Source organism: Alligator mississippiensis, chromosome 9, assembly GCF_030867095.1.
Source record: "Alligator mississippiensis isolate rAllMis1 chromosome 9, rAllMis1, whole genome shotgun sequence".
NCBI lineage: Eukaryota > Metazoa > Chordata > Crocodylia > Alligatoridae > Alligator > Alligator mississippiensis.
This window is the reverse complement of record NC_081832.1, coordinates 26,205,551-26,228,954: the sequence shown is the minus strand read 5'-3', so window position 1 is coordinate 26,228,954 and position 23,404 is coordinate 26,205,551. Positions and strand designations below refer to the sequence as shown.

Below are 23,404 nucleotides of genomic sequence, written 5' to 3'. Positions count from 1 at the left end.
GTAATAAAATCAGACTATGCAACATCCTCAATATGTGATTTACTACAGCATTTTCAAACGTGACTAGATAATTAAAGTGCCTCAATTTCTGAGCATAGTGAAATACATATTTTTAAGAACCTGACTGCTACACACCTTTGTTCTGAAAATCTATTCCTTTAAATATTTCAAATTTACAACTGGTAACAGAGGCACCCACAAACTCTTTTAAATGTCTTGGCCTGAGATTTTAATCAGAGATCAGAAGAATGTTCTGAAGATGCTCATGGTGTCTAGATCCAATCAGTATACTGTTGTGCTCTGCTTTCTTCTACAACTTAGCTCTGATGTTTACCACCTGTAACTTCTTTTTCCAGAAGTCAAGGTCTGGCTGTGACTCCTGAATACTTTTAGGATTGTCTGTTCACAAAAACAGGGCTTCCCCCCCCTGTTTGGAATCAATCATTCACACTACAACAAAGAAACATTGCTTTGCCAAACCTACATTTTGTTTTGGGTTGCTTCTGTTTGTAAATCTGTTCATGGATTTTCTGCTATTTTCTAGGATTTGTAAATCCAGTTAGGGTAAAAAGATGTAAATACACTTGTGGATTTATAAAGTAGTCAGATGTTTTGGCTAAGTCTCATGATTAAAACCATCAGCTGCTCATTCCCAATTCTGATGTGAAGATTTACCAGCAGGTTTTATGAGATGTAGAATTCAACCTCAAGGAATGTAGATCACATTTGATTTATAACCCACAGACTAACCACAGAAGACAGAGCAATTGACTGAATTATCCCGCGATGGTCTAATGCTGTATTTTTATTCTGCATGTTAAACAGCAGCAACAATAATATAAAAATCTCCCAGCTTCTGTCTTTCTTGGCATCTCAGATCCTTGGCTGTTTGGCTCTGAACTGGGAGAGAGCCAGCTGTGCTGGATTGTTAATTTGCTTCCTATCAGCACAGTCACATTAACACTCAGGTCTCTAGTGAGTTGAGTCATCATACTATTTACAGCATGTTTCTCATTTTAACACAGCAGGAATGTGCTCTGAGCTAGACTTTAAAAAATATCTTACTGATGTTTTGGCCATGTTAAATTCTAGTGTGTCAAAATGTGACTTCATCACCAAAGCTGTTTAGCACCAAGCAATAATGCACCAAGTTGCAGCATGTTTGTGAGTGCATCTGTGAACAGTTTGTGAAATAAAATTACTTGCCTACCCCACTGTATCCCCTAGTGATGTGCTCAAAGATGGGTCTTGTTCTGAGTTTGTACAGCACTGTGGAGTCCTGGTCTGTGCATGGGGCTACTAAGAATTTGGAGCTACTTCTCCTCCTCTTCTGTTAGTCTTGAGAATTATCTGGAGTTCACAGGTGAATGGATCCTGCTGGGCTCAAGTGAACAGGAAATATGAATAGAAGAAGAATGGTAGAAATGGCTCTAAATTGATCCACAACCTTTATTTTTAGGTTTAAGCAATCTAACAGTGACAAAGAGCAGTTTGATTCAGGATTTCCTAATTTTGGCTGACATGCACAAATTCAGGTTTCCGTATTCCTTCCTGTTCCCTTACAGTTTGCTAGAAGTAGTAGCCCATCCCTCTGGCCCAATTCTAGAATATTTCCTCACAGGAATAATCCCTGTGGGTGAATTTACATAAGACACTGACTGCTCAACAGCCGAATAATACTGCACAGTAGTGCATCACAGCACGGACCGTGCTAATACACTACTGCATGGTATTGTGAGAGTAAAGATGTTCACCGGTGCTATTGCACAGTAATTCCACTTACTGTGCATTTATTTAGTATTTGCTTATACAAGTAGTAAATAAATGTGCAGTAACCACTGTGCAGTAGTGTCTTGTGTAGACATACCCCATGAGGAGTAATTCCTCACAGTAGCAGCCACATTTGAAGCCAGAGGCAATGCTAGTATAAGACCGAGTTGTGTGAGCAGGGAGTATAAAAACAGAGCCTTTATTAGCCAAACATCAGTGCTTGCCTTTCACATTCATATTCTTACATCATGCTTCCTTCCTGCTTCCTATCAAACTTTGCAGCCTCCCATCATGTAACTGATGTGCAGGGATCCTGGTTTTCTCTGTTTAAAAAAATCCAAAATTCTCTGATTAAAAACCCCAAATCTGTGTTTTTTCTGTGATTAAAACAAAATGTTACTATATACAGTGTATAGATATCAGTTGAATACAATGTTTTATTGATATATTTATAATTTTGAAGCAATTTGGAAGTCTACCGGTGCCTCAATCATTATAATAAAATATGTATCATATAGAGGCCCTAGCACCAGTGGGGGCATGCCTTAACACACACACAAAATCACGTCACGAATTTTGCTTGTTAGCATCCTGAGGTGCAGTTTCCTAGAAACCCCTGCACCTATCTCCTTGAAACAAGGCAAGCTTTGTGGCCTTAGCAGGGGAAACTATACCTGCTATTTTCACCCCCATCTGCCTTCACACTTACAAGTGACATGAGTTTTGCTTTTAAGGTTTTGAGGTGCATTTTCCCAGAAGCCCCTACACCTACCTTTTTGAAACTTGACAGGCTTTGTGGCCTCATCAGGATCTATCCTCCCTGCTGTTTTCATTCTAATCAGGCAAGAAATGACAAAGTTATAGGCAGTTTTGTGATTCCCCATTGTAGCCTATGGGCAAAACGTTGAAACAGTGAAACAGTTTCGACTAAACAAAACAGAACAGTGCTTCAAAACAAAATGAAACTCAAAATGAGACATTGTCCCATCAAAACAGAAAAACAGAAGTCGAAATGAAACTGTGCTGTTTTGCACAGCTCTAGTATCTATTACTATTTGTTACATTATAAAGTGGGTTTGCTTTATGTGAGTCCCAAAGGAAACTTGTATAGTCTATGGCCAAATCTCCAAATTGGCCCCGAATCTCTCTAAATCAATTTGGTGGCTTCTGATTCAATTCAGACTTCTTAATTAGTCTCCTGATTCAATTCAGATTCAGAGATTTGGCCATCAAATAGGGCCGAGTCTCCTCCGAATCGAAATGGATACTGAAGCTTCACACAGCCCTAATAAGCAGCTGGTGGCAGGAGGAGATGAAGGCAGTGCAGTCCCCCCTCCCAGTCTGTTACTCCTCATGCTGCTGGTGGTGCAGGGATTCTGGCAGTGGTGGCAGCAGCAGCTATAAGGCTCACCACCCTACTTTGCCCTCCCTCACCGGGTCCTGCCCACTGGACTGTGGAGGCAACTTCTGCCCATGCTGGTCCAGCCAGTCTGCAGCTCCATGCCCACTGTGGGTGCCAAAATCTGGGTGGGAACATGCCCTGCCATTACCCTGAAACACTGCCAATGCCCTCCCTCCCCCCAGGCTCCCCACATTGCCTATACCCTCCCACATCACCTATGCCCTCCAGCCCTTCCCAGTCATTGCCTATGCCCTCCCCTGCACCCCCCCGATACCTTGCCTTGCCTATGCCCCATAGACTTAGCTGCTGGGAACTGCTGGAGCTGCTCTTCACCACATTGTCTGACTGCCACATGCATGTACACATGCACACATATATGTGGCAACCCCTGCCTGGGATCAGCTTCGTCCTGCTCACCTCATCCCCAAGCCTGTCCTTTCCAGGATTAAGGACAACAAAAAGTCCTTTTTCAAGTACATTGGGAGCAAGAAGAGGGCACCAGGCAATGTAGGGACCCTGCAAGACACAAACGGTAATCTGGCGACCACGCCAGACAAGAAAGCTGATATTTTTAACAGTTTCTTTGCCTCTGTTTTCCTGAACAGGGACCGAGATATCCCACCTACCAGAGGTAGGGACAATCTTGGGGATAGCTCTATCAAGCCTTTAGTCAGTGCAGATGTAGTTCGGGATCTTCTGGAAGGACTAGACATTTTTAAATCTGCAGGTCCAGATGCCCTCCACCCAAGAGTGTTGAGGGAGCTGGCAGGGGTCATCGCAGAGACTTTGGCCTGGCTGTATGAGCATTCGTGGTCATCTGGCTAGGTGCCGGGGGATTGGAAACTGGCTAATGTGGTCCCTATTTTTAAGAAGGGGAGGAAGGAGGACCCAAGTAATTATAGGCCTGTAAGCCTCACCTCGGGAAGCTCTTGGAGAGGATCATCAAGGAGCATATCTGTGGGGGGCCTGCAGGGGAGATCATGCTCAGGGGCAAACAGCATGGCTTCACCAAAGGCAGGTCCTGCCAGACCAACCTGATTGCCTTTTACAACCAAGTAACTAAATCCTTAGATGATGGTGTCGCTGTGGACGTAGTCTTTCTAGACTTTAAGAAGGCCTTTGACACTGTCTCTCACCCCTTCCTCATCAATAAATTAAGAGACTGTGGCATTGATGCCTGCACAGTTGGATGGGTAAAAAATTGGTTGATGGGTCGCACCCAGAGAGTAGTGGTGGACAGGTTGTACTCAACCTGGCGAGATGTGAGCAGTGGGGTACCCCAGGGCTCGGTCCTCGGGCCCACACTGTTTAACATCTTCATCAGTGACTTGGACGAGGGGGTGGAATGCACGCTGTCCAAGTTTGCTGATGACACTAAGATGTGGGGCGAGGTGGACACACTTGAAGGGAGAGAGAGGCTGCAACTAGATTTAGACAGACTACAAAAGTGGGCAGACGAGAATAGGATGGGGTTCAACGTAGACAAATGCAGGGTGATGCACCTTGGGAGAAGGAATCCACAGCATACATACAGGCTGGGGAGTTCCCTTCTTGAAAGCACAGAGGCGGAAAGGGATCTTGAAGTCACTGTTGACTCCAAGATGAACATGAGCCGCCAATGGCAGACTGCAGCCAGCAAGGCCAGCCATACCTTGTCATGCATCCAAAGGTGCATCTTAAGCCGGTCCGGAGAGGTGATACTCCCCCTCTATGCAACTTTGGTCAGGCCGCAGTTGGAGTACTGTGTTCAGTACTGGGTGCCACACTTCAAAAGGGATGTGGCCAGCCTGGAGAGGGTTCAGAGGAGGGCCACCCGCTTTGTGAGAGGGCAGCAGGACAGGCCCTACGAGGAGAGACTGAAGGACCTGAACCTGTTCAGCCTCAGCAAGAGGAGGCTGAGGGGGGACCTGCTGGCTGCCTACAAGCTCATCAAGGGGGATCAACAACAAATAGGCAGAGCTCTTTTCTCCCCAGCACCACCTGGGGTGACAAGGAACAATGGTCATAAGCTGATGGAGAATAGGTTTAGGTTGGAGATCAGAAGGCAATATTTTACAGTTAGGGTGGCCAAAATCTGGAACCAACTTCCCAGGGAAGTGGTCCTCACCCCTATCTTGGGCATATTCAAGAGGAGGTTGGACGATCACCTGTCTGGGGTCTTGTGAACCCAGCATTCATTCCTGCCTGTGTCAGGGGGTCAGGCTAGATGATCTATTCAGGTCCCTCCTGACCCTAGCTACTATGAAACTATGAAATAAGCAGCAGCTTGCAGGCTGGAATTCTGCCAGCTTGCAAGGGGAAACCCATGGTTTCCCATGGTTTTCTCTTTTAAAGGAGAAAATCTGCATTTTTCCAAGCAAACAGAAAACCCACATCCCTTCTGATGTGTCACATTTTGTATTACAGGCACCACATCATCCACTTCTTGGCAAAAGGATGACATCTTAATCTATATTCTATAGCTAGCTCTGCACATTTATGGTGTTACATAAATGCTTAATAGTAAATTGTTAGGCAGATGAAAGAGGTGAAGCATCTTTGCTCCAATCAAAAGAAGCATTCAAACCTGTTGGGAAAATGACTCCTCTTAGAAGAGGTGCGAAACAGCATATCTGGGTTGCATATTCCCTGTCTCTTAACAAGAATAATTTAGCAAACCTACTTAGTCCAGTCATATATATATATATATATATATATATATATATATAGCCCGTGAAGTTTTTTAGGTGACCTTTATATGACTGGAAATGATACTTGAGTTGCTTAGGATGAAATTTAGCCTGGGGGTCACTTTTCTAATTTTGGTGTTTGGCCACTATCTTTAAAAATGGTGGTCATGATTAATGAGATGAATAAATATTGATATCTCTGTACATCGGAGGATGATTATGATTTTTCTACTTGATTTTAAATAGGTATTGCAACAACCTACAAACTTCCTTTCTCTTTTGATAAGCCTTGAAGAATCATTGTAGGATCATGCACATCTCTTTTCTAGAGCACTGAGATAAGACATTTCTGAGTGAAACCCAAGTACCCTTTTCACATGAGGCCATCTCTTTTCATCTTCACAAAGGGCTTTTTCAATATATATATATATATATATATATATATATATATATATATATATACACACTGCTTGATCTGCAGTCAACTGAATCACTGGCATATTCTTCAGGTCAGCAACTTTTTGGCACCATCCATCACATGTATAACAACTTCTTTGCTTGGAAGCTGTCCATAACATAACATTTTATGTTTCTCACTTCATTACATTGCTTTCAAGACAGCAATGATATCCAGTAAATGCTAGGACCCTTCCATGTGGTTGAATCACTCAGAGAAGTGCACGGGTGGTTAACCAGTGTGCCAGTATTCCCTCAGAACTAATCTCCAATCTTTGTGGTTGCCATTGAGCACATAATTTGCCACTCCCACATTTTTGGTGATAACTGGACAGACTAGACTTTTTTGAACTTCAGGTTTTTGGTATAACTAAGGTTGTTGCATTTGAAATAGTTAATTCTTGGAAAAATGAAATTGGTTATGCCATAATTACATTTGTATAATGTCTTGTTTCAGAGCCTGTTAACCCATCTTCATTGAAATCGTTATTATCCATGACAACAGTACAAGGCCAACCCAGAGAAATTTCACGTAGAAACAACTGACCATTCTGAATTGATTGCAGTGTAACCACCGAAAGCATTGAGCTATGGTAATATCTGTAGCGTTCCTGCAGTGTCCATGCTGAAACATCATCAAGAACATTGATTGTTATAAGAAATTCCAAGTTTCATTTCCTTCAGGTTTTGGATGAATTCCTTATTATCCGTCATGTTGTGAACATACATAAATAATATGACTTGCATTAGTTGTCACATTCCTGTGATTAGATATAACAATCCTTCAGATAGAAAATACATCTGGTTGTAGTCATTCTGCAGCCAGTTGTCAGCAAGTAATGCCACCAGATTGTGAATGCCATTGGGTGAGTTGTCCTCTTTCAGTTCATTGATCCCACATGGCAATGGGATTCCAAACTCTGTCTGCTGTGATGTTAATCAGGAGATAGGGTGTCAGCATTGTTGCTATGAAGGTATGAGAAAGAACAGAAGTAGAGGCAAAAAGTTAGGGTGAAGGTGGGTTTTCAAATGTCTGTGTGCTATAGAATACCTGAGACAAAATCAGAAGGGTGTGTGAATATCTGTGTGCATATTTATGTGGGTGAAAAATCTCTCCCAGAAAGGGACATGTTTGCATCATCTATGGAAAAAAAAGATTAAAGGTCAGTTGATAAAAATGCTTGGCATTGGCTTAAAAGTCTGTCTCCACTGAGTACAAATAGGCCAACAGCAAACCCCATTTGAAAATCCAACTGAGATATTTGAGTTCATCTCTTGTTTAATCCAACAATGAAATAAACAAAATTTGGCTCCATTTGGGGTTATTGAGCACTTGAAAAAATGGATGAAAAATGGCTTGGCCCAGGGACATGAGGAAGCCTTCTGCAGAGCAACCAGAGGTCCTGAAGTTCCTGCTCTTTTGTATTATCCAACAACTTCAATCTAGAAGTGGGTTTCAAGAGCTCATTAGATAATCAAGACCAGCGGCTGGATTGCAGGGGTCACTGGGATAGAGTCTGCTTCCTAATGAGAGGATTCAACCTCTGAATTTCTATAGTTGCCTTTGACCACATGAAACTGTGATAAAAAAGACAGCCTTGAATTCTCATTTGCATTCTGATGAGCGCAGAGACAATCAACAATACTCAGTAAACATTATCTTAACCTAAAGGAAACTCTCCAACTGATTATCAATTAACATTCTTAACAGCAACTCAGTGACAAGACAGCACTTCCTATAAAGCAGCATAAATCAGAGTAGCATTAACATTTAAAAAGTATTTTACTGATAGTTTATCATAGCAATATCCAAGTGGGACCAAGCTGAGTAGCAGTGTGTGGTCGCCAACAAACAAGAAGTGGTCTCCAGCAAACTAATTCAGTTTCCTTCCATGTTAGTACAGAATCTTGGTACATAGGCACATAAACTTCCACTTGTAAACAGAGCTTATGTTCACTATGGGGAGGTTTGGCCCTGTACTGAGGGCCCAGAGGAGTCTTTGGGACTAGGGGTGAGGATTCTATGGGCATTTTTACATGTGCAAGCACTGTAGCGCCGGGCACTTTGAAAAGCACCCAGAGCTGTGATGCTTGCACCTGTATAAGTGGCAAAATACATGTTAGAATAAAGAAAATGGTGGCAGTGCCCTTTTGAACAAAAACACCTCACAGGTGCTTTAATTCAAAAGCATACCACCACCATTTTCTCCACACTGATGTGCATTTTGCCACTTATACAACTGCAAGCAGTGCAGCGCAGTATGTATTAGTTCCCATATGGAGCAGACTCCACTAATCGAGTCTGCTCCAAGTTGGCTGATCTCTGGTGCATCCAAGAACTAAAAGGTGCATTTATAAATGCCCTATGTGATTATCTAGTTTACCTGTTATCAACGCTAGGCATCTCTACACGTGCATTAACGCACCATTGCTATACTGGGCATTAAGTTTAGTACCTCTAATATGAGATACTAACTAATGGACAGTAGCCAACATTACTGCACAGTAGCAAATGTGCATGGTCTTTTCATGATACTTAATGTGCAGTAGACTAATTCTACTGTGCATTAGCACATTAGAGTGTCATGGCAAAAGCCATGCTAATGTGCAGTAGAAATAGTCTACTGTGCATTAAGCATCTCATGTACATTACACACATTCACCCACAAGGTAAGGTCTTTGCTAATCCTGACTTCTTTTCTTGCATAGTCATTTTGCCAATCTGAACTTCAGTAACATGATCTCCCCCTGTTCGCACAGAAGAGCTGATGTATTTAAATGCCAGTAAGTATTACTTATTAGTGAATGCTACGTTTTTCCTACAAACTAATGGCAGTTGGTATCTACAAACTGTATGGGAGAAATGGATATCCTACTGCATTAAGAAGCTAACTTGTCAATAAAGAAGCCTTAGAGGTTTAATATGAATTATAATAGATGGTGTTGGGAAAGCTGACAGAGAAAAGAAGAAAAGAAAAACCAGTCAGTGAGTGGTAAACTCTCTTTACCACTTGCAATACTGATATCCAAGGCTATGGGCAGTCCAGAGAGGGCTTTTTTTTGGTTTTTTTTGTTTGTTTTTTAAGAAAAAAAAGAATGAAGAAGGGATTCAGGTAACAGACATATCCAGATGTATATTGATAGAGATTAAAAAGTAACTGAGAGTTTTGGAAAAGGTCTAAAACTTCCTTGGCACAGATTATGTCATACTGCCCACTGTCAGGAGTTTTATACTTTTACCTGAAGCTGGTGGCACTGCACCTTGTATACCAGGATACTGAGACAGATGGACCGCTGTTGTGATAGAGAATGCCAAATTCAAAAAGTAATCTGAACGTTATGCCCAAATTCAATACTGACTTTTTTTGTAATAATAATAATCACATGCATAGTTCAGTTGGATATGTTCCAGCACTTCTTGACTTGGAGGGAAATGGACAATACAACAAAAGGGGTCTTCTGTTGGGGAAAAAAGGAAAGCACATGGAACTGAGAGATACCACAAGGCTTCACAACATTGCTAGCCCAATTTCTAGACTACAGAATGATGACATCCATATTCACTTGGGACTTTTACTTTCATTGGGTCAATTCATAAGCTAAATTGTTGTCTGGAAAATGCAATGTTCCTGGAGACTTCTGGTCCTATGCCATGGCTCCTGGTGACAGTGACTGCTCTTCAGAGTTTCTTACACAAAAATTAATGCCACTGTGTCTCATTAGCTATATAAGCAACACAGCAGGCAGCAGTCATAGGAAGCAGAACTTGCTAAGAAGCTGGCATTGCATGCTGAACTATTTATCTTGCTGTAGTCCCAGCTCACTCCTTCAACAATGAAACATGACATTCATTTTCCAGTTTCACTCATCTTATTACAGAGAAGTTAAAAGCATTCAAGCTCTGACTCTGTATCCAAAGAAACCGCCAATGTATGGTGCAAAGGATTTTCCAAAGCAATCATCATTGATCTAACTCCATTGAAACTGCCAGAAGTTTTACCTGGGAGTCTGAGGGGAAGCAGCATTTGCTTGACACTGTGTGCCTTTGAAAATACCATCCTGTGAGTTTCACTCATCATTTCAATTCCCCCACACCTAGTTTGGAAGAGAAAACCTATCCTCGACTTTCCAGAAGCTGAAGGTAAGTATCTCTTCTTCTTTTTGGCCAGGACCAGCATTTTTCTCTCTGCTCCATTTTATTTTAGGAGTCCTGTTTGTTAAATTGCTGGAGGGGCTCATTAACTGTAAAGCTTTGTCAGTTTTCCCAAAGCAATCAGTGTTAGTTAGACCCAAGGAACAAATGGAAAGCTAAAAAGGAAGCCAAGTGCAACCCTATTAATCCTGTGGGATGGATCGACATTTGTCAACTGTATTGAAGTTTGTTGTACTGAATAGATCTCAAGAGACCACTCAATTACTTTATCTCTTAGCAATTAGAAACCTACTCCCTCAAGTTAATCTGTTAGCACAGGGAGAAAAACACTGGGATGTAAGATTAACAGTTGAAAATCCATGACCTTTTGTACAGGGTCCTTTAGAGAAAAAGAAACACTGTTTCTTTTTAAAATATCCTGTATGTGGATAAGTGAAATCAAGTGGTTCATTTACAGAAGGGCCCTGTAATGATTCTTTTCCATATTGAGTGTTTCATTTCACACTAAATTCCATAAAGGTCTATTGCCAAGGTTATCATCTAGTAACAGGAGGCATTGACACAGGATTTATGACCCGGATACCTTGTTTTGGGTGGACCCAAACCCTCAGGCTGACCACACCCTTTCTGTTTGATAATAGGCTAATTTTATTGATACCCAGTGATAGCAGATAAGAATAATGCAAAGAATTCTATATCTACCAGTCCTAGAGCTGCACAGAGTCAAGGTACATCTGGCCAGTATGCAAGCTTCGCTTTGAGGTTCTCTTTTAAATGTCACATGTCAGCAGCCTGAACGTTGGAGGACGAGCCCCCCTACCCCCTCCCAGTAGTGTGTCCTCTGCCCATGGTGACCTCAGGTTCCCCTCTTGGGGACCCTTTGCTGCTCTGAAAACCCTTCCTTTTGTATTCTTTTTTCCTTCTGATGACTCTTCATTTCTGGCCATCGCTAATTGGTCTCTCAGTGGTTGTCATACTGTCCAAATTCTATCCTGTCAGCATATTCCTTTTTTTCACAAGCCCATCACATGCACACATCCTATTTTGAGTTTTATTAATTGTCCTCCTAATTTGTTCTGTCCTCCAAAACTGGAACGATTAAGGGCTCTGCAGTTGGGCACTGTGAGCTAAGGCCACCTTATCTCATGTTATGGAACAGTGTGGAGCATGCCTTCAATTTCCCAGCATGAGTGTCTGCTTGCTGCTTGCCTGTAGCAGACACAGAGGGCCTTGATGAATCTTTGTCACAGAGAAGCTTTTTGGAAATCAATTAACCCTTGCCATTGCCCTGGACCATTATTCCTATGTCTATCTACTTTACCTATAAGTCAATTCCCAAAAGTTCTAAATACCACTGTCTAGCCATCAAAGGGATGGGTATGTTCTGGTTGCCCTGTATCAAATGAATGAAAGACATCAGGCAAAAAAAAAATATTATAGACATGGAGGGCTGTCCATATAAAGAGAGGAGATTAATAAAGTGTCTGTGATAGCAGGGATCCTGGCTTTCTGTCTAAAAATCCCAAATTCTCTGATAACCCCCCTGAATTCTGTGATTAAAAACCCAAAATACATATATACATATATACATACAGCAAAATTTGTGTTATCCAGCACTTTACCAATCAAAAAGCTCCACTAACCGGTATCTGTCAATCTTCCAAGGGATGCGGCAAAAGTGAAATACATACATACAACCGAGTACCACTTGCTGTGATTCTTCCTTGTGGACCATGGCCTGGGGCAAAGCAGCCTGTGTGGGGCCACCTTCCCTGTCCGCTGACACACTGAGGCAGACGCATAGAGCACTGGGTGCGGTATATTTGATTAACCAGCATATCTGATTAAACGGCATCCCCCATTCCTGGGGTATGGTTTGCAAACTGAAGAATACACAATATCTATTTTAAAGCAGTGATTTATTATTATAATTTTTCAGATTATTTTTGCGGCTACATCATAAAACTGAATTATGATGTGTTTATTTTATTTACCAAAGCTAATTGAAGCAGACACTTGTGAAGTCACTGGGAGGTGAACTATCTCCAGTTTACTAAATTAATCATGAATATTTGGGGGATATGTTTGCAATGCTGTATTAGGAGGGCAACAACAACCATCGCCAAAAAACCCCAGACATTGAAAATGTTTTATTTAACTAAAACAACAAGGTTATGCATTTTAGATATTTTTTTTCAACAAGACATGGATAAATAATATTAACAAAAAAAAAGCATATTTTTTTTTTTTGAATGTTTAACTATTTTAGTTCTGTGACAGGGCACCAAGTCTGCCCCATCACAGAACTCCGGGAGAGTGAAGGGAAACAGAGATCTTACCTTACCAATGAGTTGGAGGAGAGAAAGGGGCGGGGATACCCAGATGAAGAAGAGAGGGACCTGGATTAAAACATAAACAAAGAGCAGCATTTATGGAGGGAGTGAGGAGAGAGTGCTGGCTGCGAGAGAGGCAGGAGATGGTCAAGGATTTAAAGGGGAACGGAGCCCAGAATTAGCTCTTGAAAAAAAGAAGAAAGAAACACAGAAGCAATAGGGAGAGACTACAAAAGAGAAACAACAGACAACAGAGAGAAGGGAACGGAAGAAGTGTCCTGGAGAGAGACTTATGTGGGAAGCTGAAGTAAGGTAACAAAGGAGAACTCTAAGTTGGTAAGTCTGATACCTCAGGACATCAGGTAACGTCCCAGACACCTAAAGAAGAGAAAGAAATGAGAGTGTATGAAGATTAACAAAGAGAAGTGAACCCTACATTTTGATATCAGTAGAAAATACAAGGTGGCATAGAATTGCCATTTGCTTGGGAACTGTGTGTAGGAGAATCAACCAAGAACTTGAGAGCTCCCCAAAAAAGAGGGAACTAAATATATCTAAGATGTTTTTTATCTAACAGAGACATAATAACTGTGAAACAGAGTAATTTTTGCTAAACTGCAGACACAATATCTTTTTCATCTCTCATAATTATGTTTATTTCCTTATCTTATTCCATCAAATTTGTGGAAGGCAAGAAATAAAGAAAATTAACCAGTTCATATTAAAACAAAATATTGTGATTTATTTTGGTGGGCATAGCTTAACTCTCACAGCAGTGCATTGGCCAGGAAATTGAAACAAGATGGAAAATTAAAAGGACTCATCCTTAATCTAAGGAGACAGTAATGGAGAGTGCTGCAACCCATGTGGGGATGGCTGCTCTGAAAATTGGCAGCAAGCCCATCAAGTGGTGGTACAGATAATGCAAGCTCAACAGGTAGAGCTGGAGGAATTAGTATGAGTAAGGAGCCAGGAAGCTAAAGCAAAAATGACAGTGCTTAGTCAACAACAAGAGCTCAGTGAGAAGATGGAGGTTCAACAAGAGTCTGTATTAGGGGCATCAAAGAAATTCCAAATCCTTAAAATGATGGGAGAGAATGACATAGAAGCCTTCCTGGAGGCTTTTGAGAAAACCACTATTGCAGTGGGATGGGATCCAAGCCAATGGGCCTCTTTTTTAGGACCTCTACTGATAGGGCAATCTCAAGCAGGTTACAGGGCTGCAACCGCCGGGCCTCGAACATCTTGTTCCGGGCTTCCTTAGTTCGACACCTACCTTACCACCTTAGTACCTTAGTGCCACCTTAGTAGCACACCTACAGCCTAGGGAATGACCTGCTGGGTGGCACAGAGGTGGAAAGGGATCTTGGAGTCCTAGTGGACTCCAAGATGAATATGAGCCGGCAGTGTGACGAAGCCATCAGAAAAGCCAATGGCACTTTATCGTGCATCAGCAGATGCATGACGAATAGGTCCAGGGAGGTGATACTTCCCCTCTATTGGGCGCTGGTCAGACCGCAGTTGGAGTACTGCGTGCAATTCTGGGCGCCACACTTCAAGAAGGATGCGGATAACCTGGAGAGGGTCCAGAGAAGGGCAACTCGTATGGTCAAGGGCCTGCAGACCAAGCCCTACGAGGAGAGACTAGAGAAACTGGACCTTTTCAGTCTCCGCAAGAGAAGGTTGAGAGGCGACCTTGTGGCTGCCTTTAAGTTCATCACGGGGGCACAAAAGGGAATTGGTGAGTATTTATTCACCAAGGCGCCCCCGGGGGTTACAAGAAACAATAGCCACAAGCTAGCAGAGAGCATATTTAGATTGGACATTAGGAAGAACTTCTTCACAGTTCGAGTGGCCAAGGTCTGGAACGGGCTCCCAAGGGAGGTGGTGGTCTTCCCTACCCTGGGGGTCTTCAAGAGGAGGTTAGATGAGTATCTAGCTGGGGTCATCTAGACCCAGCACTCTTTCCTGCTTATGCAGGGGGTCGGACTCGATGATCTATTGAGGTCCCTTCCGACCCTAACATCTATGAATCTATGAATCTATGAGTGTTCACCAGGACTTGCTTTGCCGTTGCAGGTGGTTTTACGGGAGGTCTTTACACGTGCTGCAAGCTGCCCCTTTCTCACCTGCCATGACTTGGAATCTCTTACAGTGGGGGGGGCTTCGTGCAGCGTGGTTGCCCTCCTTAGATGCCTGCTCCTTTGGGGTCTTCTGCGAGGCTCCACCTCCCCTATACCTTACCCTATACCCAGCCTGGCGGATCCCGGTCGCTTTTATGGCCAACCTCGTGCTGCACGATCACTCCTGAAACAACGAGCCCTCTGATCGCCTTCCCGCTTTTCCTGCTTCCACTCGACCTCAGCCCCTTCCGACATGGGGAAACATAAAATACCCTTCTCTAGTTAAAGAAAAAGACTTAACGAATCCTAAGAAAACCACCACACCACTACTGGGCTTCCTTGCGGAGCACAGATAGCCCTTCCGCCCATCAATTCGCCGACAAGGCCTTCTCTAGGTGGCCTAGCTTTGTGTCTCAGCTCCCCCTGCCTAGGTTAGAGCCGTTCTCTCTCCAACTTCCCACTATTGTGACCCTCTCTCTGGGTCCTCTCAATATTGCTGACCCCTCTCTGAGACCTCCAGTGTAGTTGCCCTCTCTCTGGGTCTTTGAGATGTGTCTGCCCTCTATCTGGGTCCTCCCAGAGCAGCTGCCCTCTCTCTGGGTCTTCCCCTCACAGCTGCCCTCTCTCTGGATCTTCCCAGTGCTGTGCTTCTCCCCGCGCCCTGAGTCCTCTTACCGACTCGCCTCCTGCTGTGCCTGTCACTGGGACTCCTGTTCCAGGCACTGGCTTGCTTCCTGGGTCGTCTGCTCGTTCACGACCAGTGAGTGTCAATTCTCCCGGCGTCCCACGCCCCCGGCTGACTCCACCAGTCAGGCTCTCCCTTGGTGTCCGCGCGCCCCCCTCCTCTCTCTGCCGGCCGGTGATTGGGGCTGATGTCATCCACCAGCCACAGCTGAATAAAGGCGCGGCTAATAATCCATGTGGGCTTCCCCTGCTGTCCTTGCTTTTCCTCAAGTCCTGCTGTAAGTAATTTTTCTTTTTTTACTTTTGTTTTTCTTGCTCCTCCCCCCACTCCTGGCCCTAGGGTTCCCCTCATGGGCTTGGGAGTCTCCCTGGTTTGCCTCTCCCCATGAAAAGGGCACTTTCCTGAGTAAAGGCCAACAGTTATACCACAGTGAAGAAAGCTATTTTGTATCCATTAGAAATATCCTGCAAACTCTACAGGCAATAATTCTATGCTCCTGATGTATTTAAATGCCAACAAGAACAAAAGAAAAAAAGCAACCCAGGATATTGGCTCAGATTTTGAGAGACACGGCAGAATGTTGGATCCAACTTAATGGGAAAACCGTGAGCAATGTAATCGAGATATTCACTGTAACACAGTTCCTTGAAGACTTTGATGAGAGACCCAGAGTTGGGTTAGGTGACATCAACCCTGAGATATGGAACAAGCCTTGCAACTTGCAAACAATTTCTCAAAGGCTAAAAAACTTGGAACAAAGGGAAAGGACTCTAAAACAGGAGTAATGGTAAAGAAAATGGAAAAAGTATTCTGACCAGGGAAGACACCAACAGAACATGGAATAATATGCTTTAGGTGTAGTGAATCTGGTCACATAGCCTGGCAGTGCTCTAAAAGGCTGTGGGATCAGCGACCCTGGAAAAGAAAGACCGAAATAGAGAGAGGGAAAGGTCCACAACTGGATCATGAAGAACAAATGGATAGTAGCTTTGGAAGGTTTAACAGAACAAGTGGGGTACTGTGGGGTTTTCCCTTTTTACTAAAGAGTCTTGTTTTTGCTCTTACCTCTCGGATGGCCTGACTTGGGTACTTCCGCATTTTAAATCTGACTCTTGCCCACCATGTCTTAATCTAATTCCATGTTATCAGTCGGGAGGTGTTACTAACACAGAAGGACATCGGCAATATAAATAGAATTTTTTGCTTGATTGATATCTCACTTCTAGCTCTTCCAGACAAACCTCAGAATTTTTATCATGAAGACAATCCAATTTGTATGCGGTTGATCAATTATCTTTATTCTAAAACAAAATCTTTTTTTTTATTATTATTATTATTTTTCCAGGACACTCGTTGCATTTATTGAACACAAAATAACAGGTATAAAATTAGGTAAAGTCAACTATTTGAACTGTGTACATTTTTTCTTTTATTAAACAACAAAAAAAGTTCCTTTGGTCTCTTGTTTCTCTTTTTTTTTTTTAATCCCATGGATCCCAGAGCATAATCGGTCCAAATCAAAATCCCAATGAGACTAAGAAAATAAAACAGGGAAAAATGAACTTGACTTTAATTAACACCACTTTGAATCCACCTTTTTTTTATTCTTATGGCTTCTGCCACGTCTCTCTCCTCTTCTAGATGGTTAACTGTCCTCACTTCTTCAAGGGCTCTCAGACTTCCCCTCCAGTTGAGTCCCTCTCTTCCAGCCAGAGCCGACTCCCAGGACCTCCCTATCCTAGTCCCCACACCATGGCTCCTCTCCCACCAGATCTCTGCCCATTCTTTTTTTCCAGCGTGCCACATCCTGCCATGCCACCGTCTCACAACTTCAAAGAACAGCTGCTGTGGAAGTGCCTTTCTCCCGGCACGGTCTCGATCCCATTCCCCATATTTCCTCTCTCTCCTCACAGGTACCAAAACCCATAGTACAAGTCCAGATCAGTTCAGTAATTATCCCAGCCCTACTGGATTAAGGTTGTGCACAAACAATGACACAAGAAGAACTAACTGATCCTCAAGAGGGCAAGCCAAATACAAACATCACCATGGTATGCATCCATGGGGAATCATATACATATCCCTGGAGAAGACTTATAATTACTGTTATGACTACATTGGGAGAAATGTCAGTAGGTTTTGCCTGAATGCTCCCATATCCAATGCTATTAGGAAGGGATTGGCCATAGTTTTACAAAGTACTAAATCAAGTTTGAGGCAGAAAGGTTCAAGACAAAATGGGGACAAAGAGAGAAGAGGAATTAAAAGATGGTTTCCATGGAGAAGAAAGACTCCAAATCAAGTGAATAACCATCCTGACATCAATCTAGAAAAAATCATTAGCGAAAATTTCAGGGAGGAACAAGCTGCAAAACCTGCTTTCCAGCAGGTGTATGCAAAGAGCATTGCTAAATGAGAGGGAGTAGTAAGTGGCTACAGCTACTGGCAAGTTATCTTCATTTTGAGGTAAGGGATCATATTATCTACCACATAGATAAAGGGAAGGTAGTCAGGGAGGAAGTGGAGCAAATCTTGGTACCCTGTCAGTACCAGAGGGATATGATAAGAATAGCCCATGCACTATCCCTAGGTGGGCATCTGGGTTGAGATAAAACAATTGCATGGCTCACACTACAAGCGTATTGGCTGGGCCTACATAAACAAATGGAACAATTCTGCCAATCCAGTCCTAAATGTCAATGGTAATCAAAACGGTTACCACCCCGGGCCCCTTTAAAACCATAAGAGATCATGACATGACCTTTTGATAAAATTGCCATGGACATTACTAGCCTGCTCCCTAAGAGCATTGCCAGCTACCAGTTCATCCTTGTGTTTGTTAATCATGCGACTCGCTACCCCAACGCAGTACCCATGAAAGTTGTGACAGCCCTGAAGGTAGCAAAAAAGTTGATCAGGTGGATTACCTAAGTGGGTATACCTTGAAAAATACTATCAAACCAAAATACAAATTGTTTATGTCCTGAGTAATCAAGGGAGTATGTAATGCTTTTAAAATATAACACCTTAGGACATCACTATATCACCCAAAAACTGATGGTCTAATCAAGAGGTTTAATCAAACATTTAAGGCAATCATCCAGAAAAGTATTCAAGGGGATACTAAATGGTGGAAACTGTGTCGTCCCCCTCTTCTGTTTGCAGTACAAAAAGTGCCCCAAGCATCCTTAGGATGCTCTCCATTTGAGCTAACATATGGACATAAGCCACAAAGCCTAACTAACATCATTCATAGATTCATAGATTGTAGAGTCAGAAGGGACCACAATGGATCATCGTGTCCAACCCCCTGCCCCTGGCAGGAAAGAGGACCAAGGTCAGATGACCCTAGCCAGGTGACTATCTAGCCTCCTCTTCAAGACCTCCAAGCTAGGTGATAGCACCACCTCTCCTGGAAGCCCATTCCAGATCCTGGCCACCCTTACTGTGAAAAATGTCTTCCTAATATCTAACCTAAATCCACTCTCAACTAGTTTATACCCATTATTCCTACTCATTCCCTGGGGTGCCTTAGTAAACAGCGCGTCCCCTATTCCCCATTGACCTCCCCTAATAAATTTATAGGCGGCCACAAGATCTCCCCTCAGCTGTCCCTTGTGAAGGCTGAAGAGATTCAGCTCTCTCAACCTCCCCTCATAGGGTCTATCATGAAGGCCACTAATCATGTGAGTGGCCCTCCTCTGGACGCTCTCGAGATTCCCCGCATCCCTCTTGAAGTGCAGTGCCCAAAACTGGACACAGTACTCCAACTGCAGCCTGACCAGTGCCACACAGAGGGGGAGCATCACCTCCTTTGTTCTATTAGTCATACACCTGCTAATGCATGACAAGGTGCGATTGACCTTGTTGATGGCCTCGTTACACTGCCGGCTTATGTTCATCTTGGAGTCAATTATGACTCCAAGATCCCTCTCTGCCTCCGAGGTGCTGAGAAGGACACTCCCCAGCCTATAGGTGTGCTGGGGGTTCCTCCTTTCCAGGTGGAGTACCTTACATTTATCTTTACTAAATTGCATCCTATTTCTCTCTGCCCATTCATCCAACCTGTCCAGGTCAGCCTGAATCTACTCCTTGCCCTCCGGTGTACTAACTTTGCCCCATAACTTGATATCATCAGCAAACTTGGTGAGGGTGCTCTCCACACCCTCATCCAAACCACTGATGAAGATATTGAATAATATCGGTCTGAGGACCGAACCCTGCGGGACCCCACTGCCCACCTCCCTCCAGGCCGAGAAGGAACCATCCACCACCACTCTCTGGGTGCGGTCCCTAAGCCAGCTGGCCACTCACCTGACCGTGTAGGCATCCACTCCACAGTCAGCTAGCTTCCCAATGAGGATAGGGTGTGAAACTGTGTTGAAGGCCAACTCATATGTGAAGGTTGGAAGGAAAGTGAGCCTATGTATGAATGGGGCCCTCGACAAGTCATAGAGTTGTGAGAATGGTTAGAGAAAGCAAGATAGATCACCGGAGATAACTTAGAAAGAAGTCAAGCAATGAAAAAAAAAAAGATATAACCAAAGTACTAGAGAAAGAGAATTCCAAAATGGTGATCTAGTCCTAGTAACGTTGTCAAATCACACCAGTAAAATATCCTCCAAATGGCAGGGTCTTTTCATTATAAATAGATGGGTAGGTCCCGCAAATTATGAAGTAGAATGTTCTGGGCCACGTAAAACAAAACAACTTTATCATGTAAATCTATTTTTTTTTAAATGAGAGAAACATGGAAATTACTTAATGGACCCTAAAAAGGTAAAAGAAAAATGGGCACGAAAAATTACGGAGGCACAAGAAAAAAATTGTACAGTACCCATGATTGGAATCCAGGTGCCAGAAGGGGGAAAAGAACAAGTGAAAAAGTTGCCTAGGAAATTTAAGAATGTATTCACAGAAGTGCCAGGCAGAGCATGAGAAATTTGTCACCAAATTAGGACCAGCCCTGGCCAAATAGTGAGGGAACACTGGCAAAGGTTGCCACAGGCCCTGTATATACCAGTGCAATGTGAAATAGAGCAAATGTTAAACTGGGGACTCATCAAAGAATCCCAGAATCCATGGAGAAGTCCCTTGGTGGTAGTACCAAAACCTAATGGGGCCATCCAACTTTGTATTGATTTAAAAAAAGGTGAACTCCATTTAATCTTTTGATGCTTACCCGATGCCAAAAATAAAAAAAATGCTGGAAAAGATAGGGCAAGCCAAGTATATGTCGATGTTAGATTTAACAAAAGGATATTGGCAAATCCCCGTGGCCTCAAAGGACAAAGTAAAAACAGCATTTGGAACCCCGTGGGGCCTATATCAGTTCACATGGATGCCTTTTGGTCTACATGGGGCAGTGGCCTCTTTCCAAAGGTTAATGAATAAAATACTATTAACACATCAAAAATACGCTGTGGCATATATTGATGATATAGTAATTTTATCAAATACATGGAACCAACATGTACACCATGTACAGCAAATTATGAAAGAGCTCAGGCACAATGAATTAACAGCCAATCCAAAAAAAATATGCCCTAGAACAGATTGAAACAAAGTATTTAGATTTCAAAATAGGGAGGGGGAAAATCACACCCCTTGCTAATAAAGTGAAGGCCATTCAGACATACAAACAACCACAAACCAAAAAACACTTGAGAGCCTTTCTATGTTCAGTAAATTATTCATAAAAATGTACATCATGCTTTTCAAAACAGGTCTGGTTACAAGAAAAAAAAAAGGGGGGGGGCCAGGTGAAATAGACACCTAAAGCTGTGGTGGCAGTCATTCAGGTAAAGTCAACCTTATGCCACAACCCAGTATTGCATACACCTGATTTCAACCAAAGGTTTCAATTACATACAAATGCTTCAGCCATGGACATGGGGACTGTCTTAACACAAGTTGAGGGGGCAGAATGACCTATTACATTTGCAAATAAAAAATCATCTAACGCCAAAACCCAACTATAGAAAAAAAGTGTTTGACAATAAAATGAGAAATCAAGCTTTTTCATTATTATCTATATGAAAGGAAGTTTAATAACTAACCATGTGCCACTGCTTTGGCTACAAACATCTAAAGCTAAAAATACTAGACTAATGTGGTAGGCCCTGGCTCTTCAAACTTTTTGTTTCTCCATAGAGCACAAACCAGAATGGCTAAAGGTTGCAGCAAGCTTCCTCTCACAATTGAAAAATAACAAACAATCACAGGCACCGAACAGGAATAACAAAAAAATAGATCACAGACAGATACTAGAAATACACGGGTGGGGGTTTTCACAAAGAGGGGAGGTGTGTGAGGGGGCACCAAGTATGCCCTGTCACAGAACTCCAGGGGAGTGAAGGGAAACAGTGAACTTACCTTAGCAACGAGTTCTAGGAAAGAAAGGGGCTGGGATACCCAGATGGAGCAGAGAGGGACCCGAATCAAAACATAAAGAAAGAGCAGCATGTGTGAAGGGAGAAAGAAGAGAGTGCTTGCTGAGAAAGAATTTAAACGGCTGGAAGAATTTAAAGGGGAACGGAGCCCAAAATTAGCTCTTGAAAAAAAGAAGAAAAAAACCCAGAAGAAATAGGGAGAGACTACAAAAGAGAAACAACAGATGGCAGAGAGAAGGGAATGGAAGAAGGGTCCTAGAGAGAGACTCATCTGGGAAGCTGAAGTGAGGTAACAAGGGAGACCTCTAAGTTGGTGAGTCTGATACCTGAGGACATTGGGTAATGTCTGAAAGACCTAAAAAAAAAGAAAGGGACAAGAGTGTATGAAAATTAACAAAGAGAAAAGAACCCCACATTTTGATATTAGTAGAAAATACAAGGTGGCATAGAATTGCCATTTGCTTGGGACCTGAACAGAGCAAGCAACCAAAAAATTGAGAGATCCCAAAGAAAAAGGGAACTAAATATATCTAAACTATTAGTTATCTAAAAAAGACATAATAACTGTGCAAAAGAGTCATTTATCCTAAACAGCAGACACAATATCTTCTTCATCTCTTAGAAGTGTGTTTATTTCCCTACCTTATTCCATCAAACTTGTGGAAGGCAAAAAATAAAGGAAATTAACCAGTTCATATTAAAACAAAAAATTGTGATTTATTTTGGCAGGTGTAGCTTAACTCTCACAAGTTATAAATGTGAAATGTGTTTTTAACAAAAATGATTATACAACAAAATAGAGAAACTTGAGAAACTTAAAATACTGAGTTATGAAGCAAACTCAGTCGTCACCTTCATCTTCCTGTTTATTCCTAGACTGAAGAAGAAAGGCAAGCTTTCCTGCTTTTTCAGTTCCCAAATGATTTCTTAATTTAGAATGAATTAGTCCAAAGGAAGAATATACTTTCTACACCTGCATAAGAAGCTACTGCTGTTAAAGGCTGGAGTATCACTTCAATAGTTTCTGATGGATCCAGATGCTTAAGTGACTTCCACCAGTTCACTGGTGTGACTTCCTTTAAAACCTCAGCAGCAAACATATTATTTCTTGAAGCGTTCACCCTTAGCCCTGAAATTTATCATAGTTGGTATTATGGAGTGATTATTGTTGGATGCCCATGTCATAACCAACTCCTCTTCTTCATCAGTTAAGGATTGACCCTGGTACCGAGTATTGAGAATATTGGCAAGAAAAGGAGCTGAAGATAGTGCTTGATCCATTTATTTTTTAAATGCCATAATTTAACTGTCATTGTACATTTCTCTTTTCAATGTCTCAGTTCCTTCCAAATTTCAATAGCATCAGCAATAAAACAGTGATTTCCCTGCACTTTGTTCAATGCTACAGAAACAGGCTTCAG

At 42.5% G+C, this 23,404-nt stretch overlaps 1 long non-coding RNA gene across 1 annotated transcript; it reads right to left on the bottom strand.

Moving 5' to 3' along the window:
* Window positions 1-1,429: 1,429 nt before the first annotated feature.
* LOC109281914 (uncharacterized) lies at window positions 1,430-22,307 on the bottom strand. Its single transcript, XR_002088710.2, has 3 exons — window positions 21,967-22,307; window positions 2,543-2,604; window positions 1,430-2,093 (listed from the first exon to the last, which is right to left on the bottom strand). It is a non-coding gene; the product is annotated as an uncharacterized LOC109281914 (long non-coding RNA).
* Between the last annotated feature and the right edge of the window lie 1,097 nt (window positions 22,308-23,404).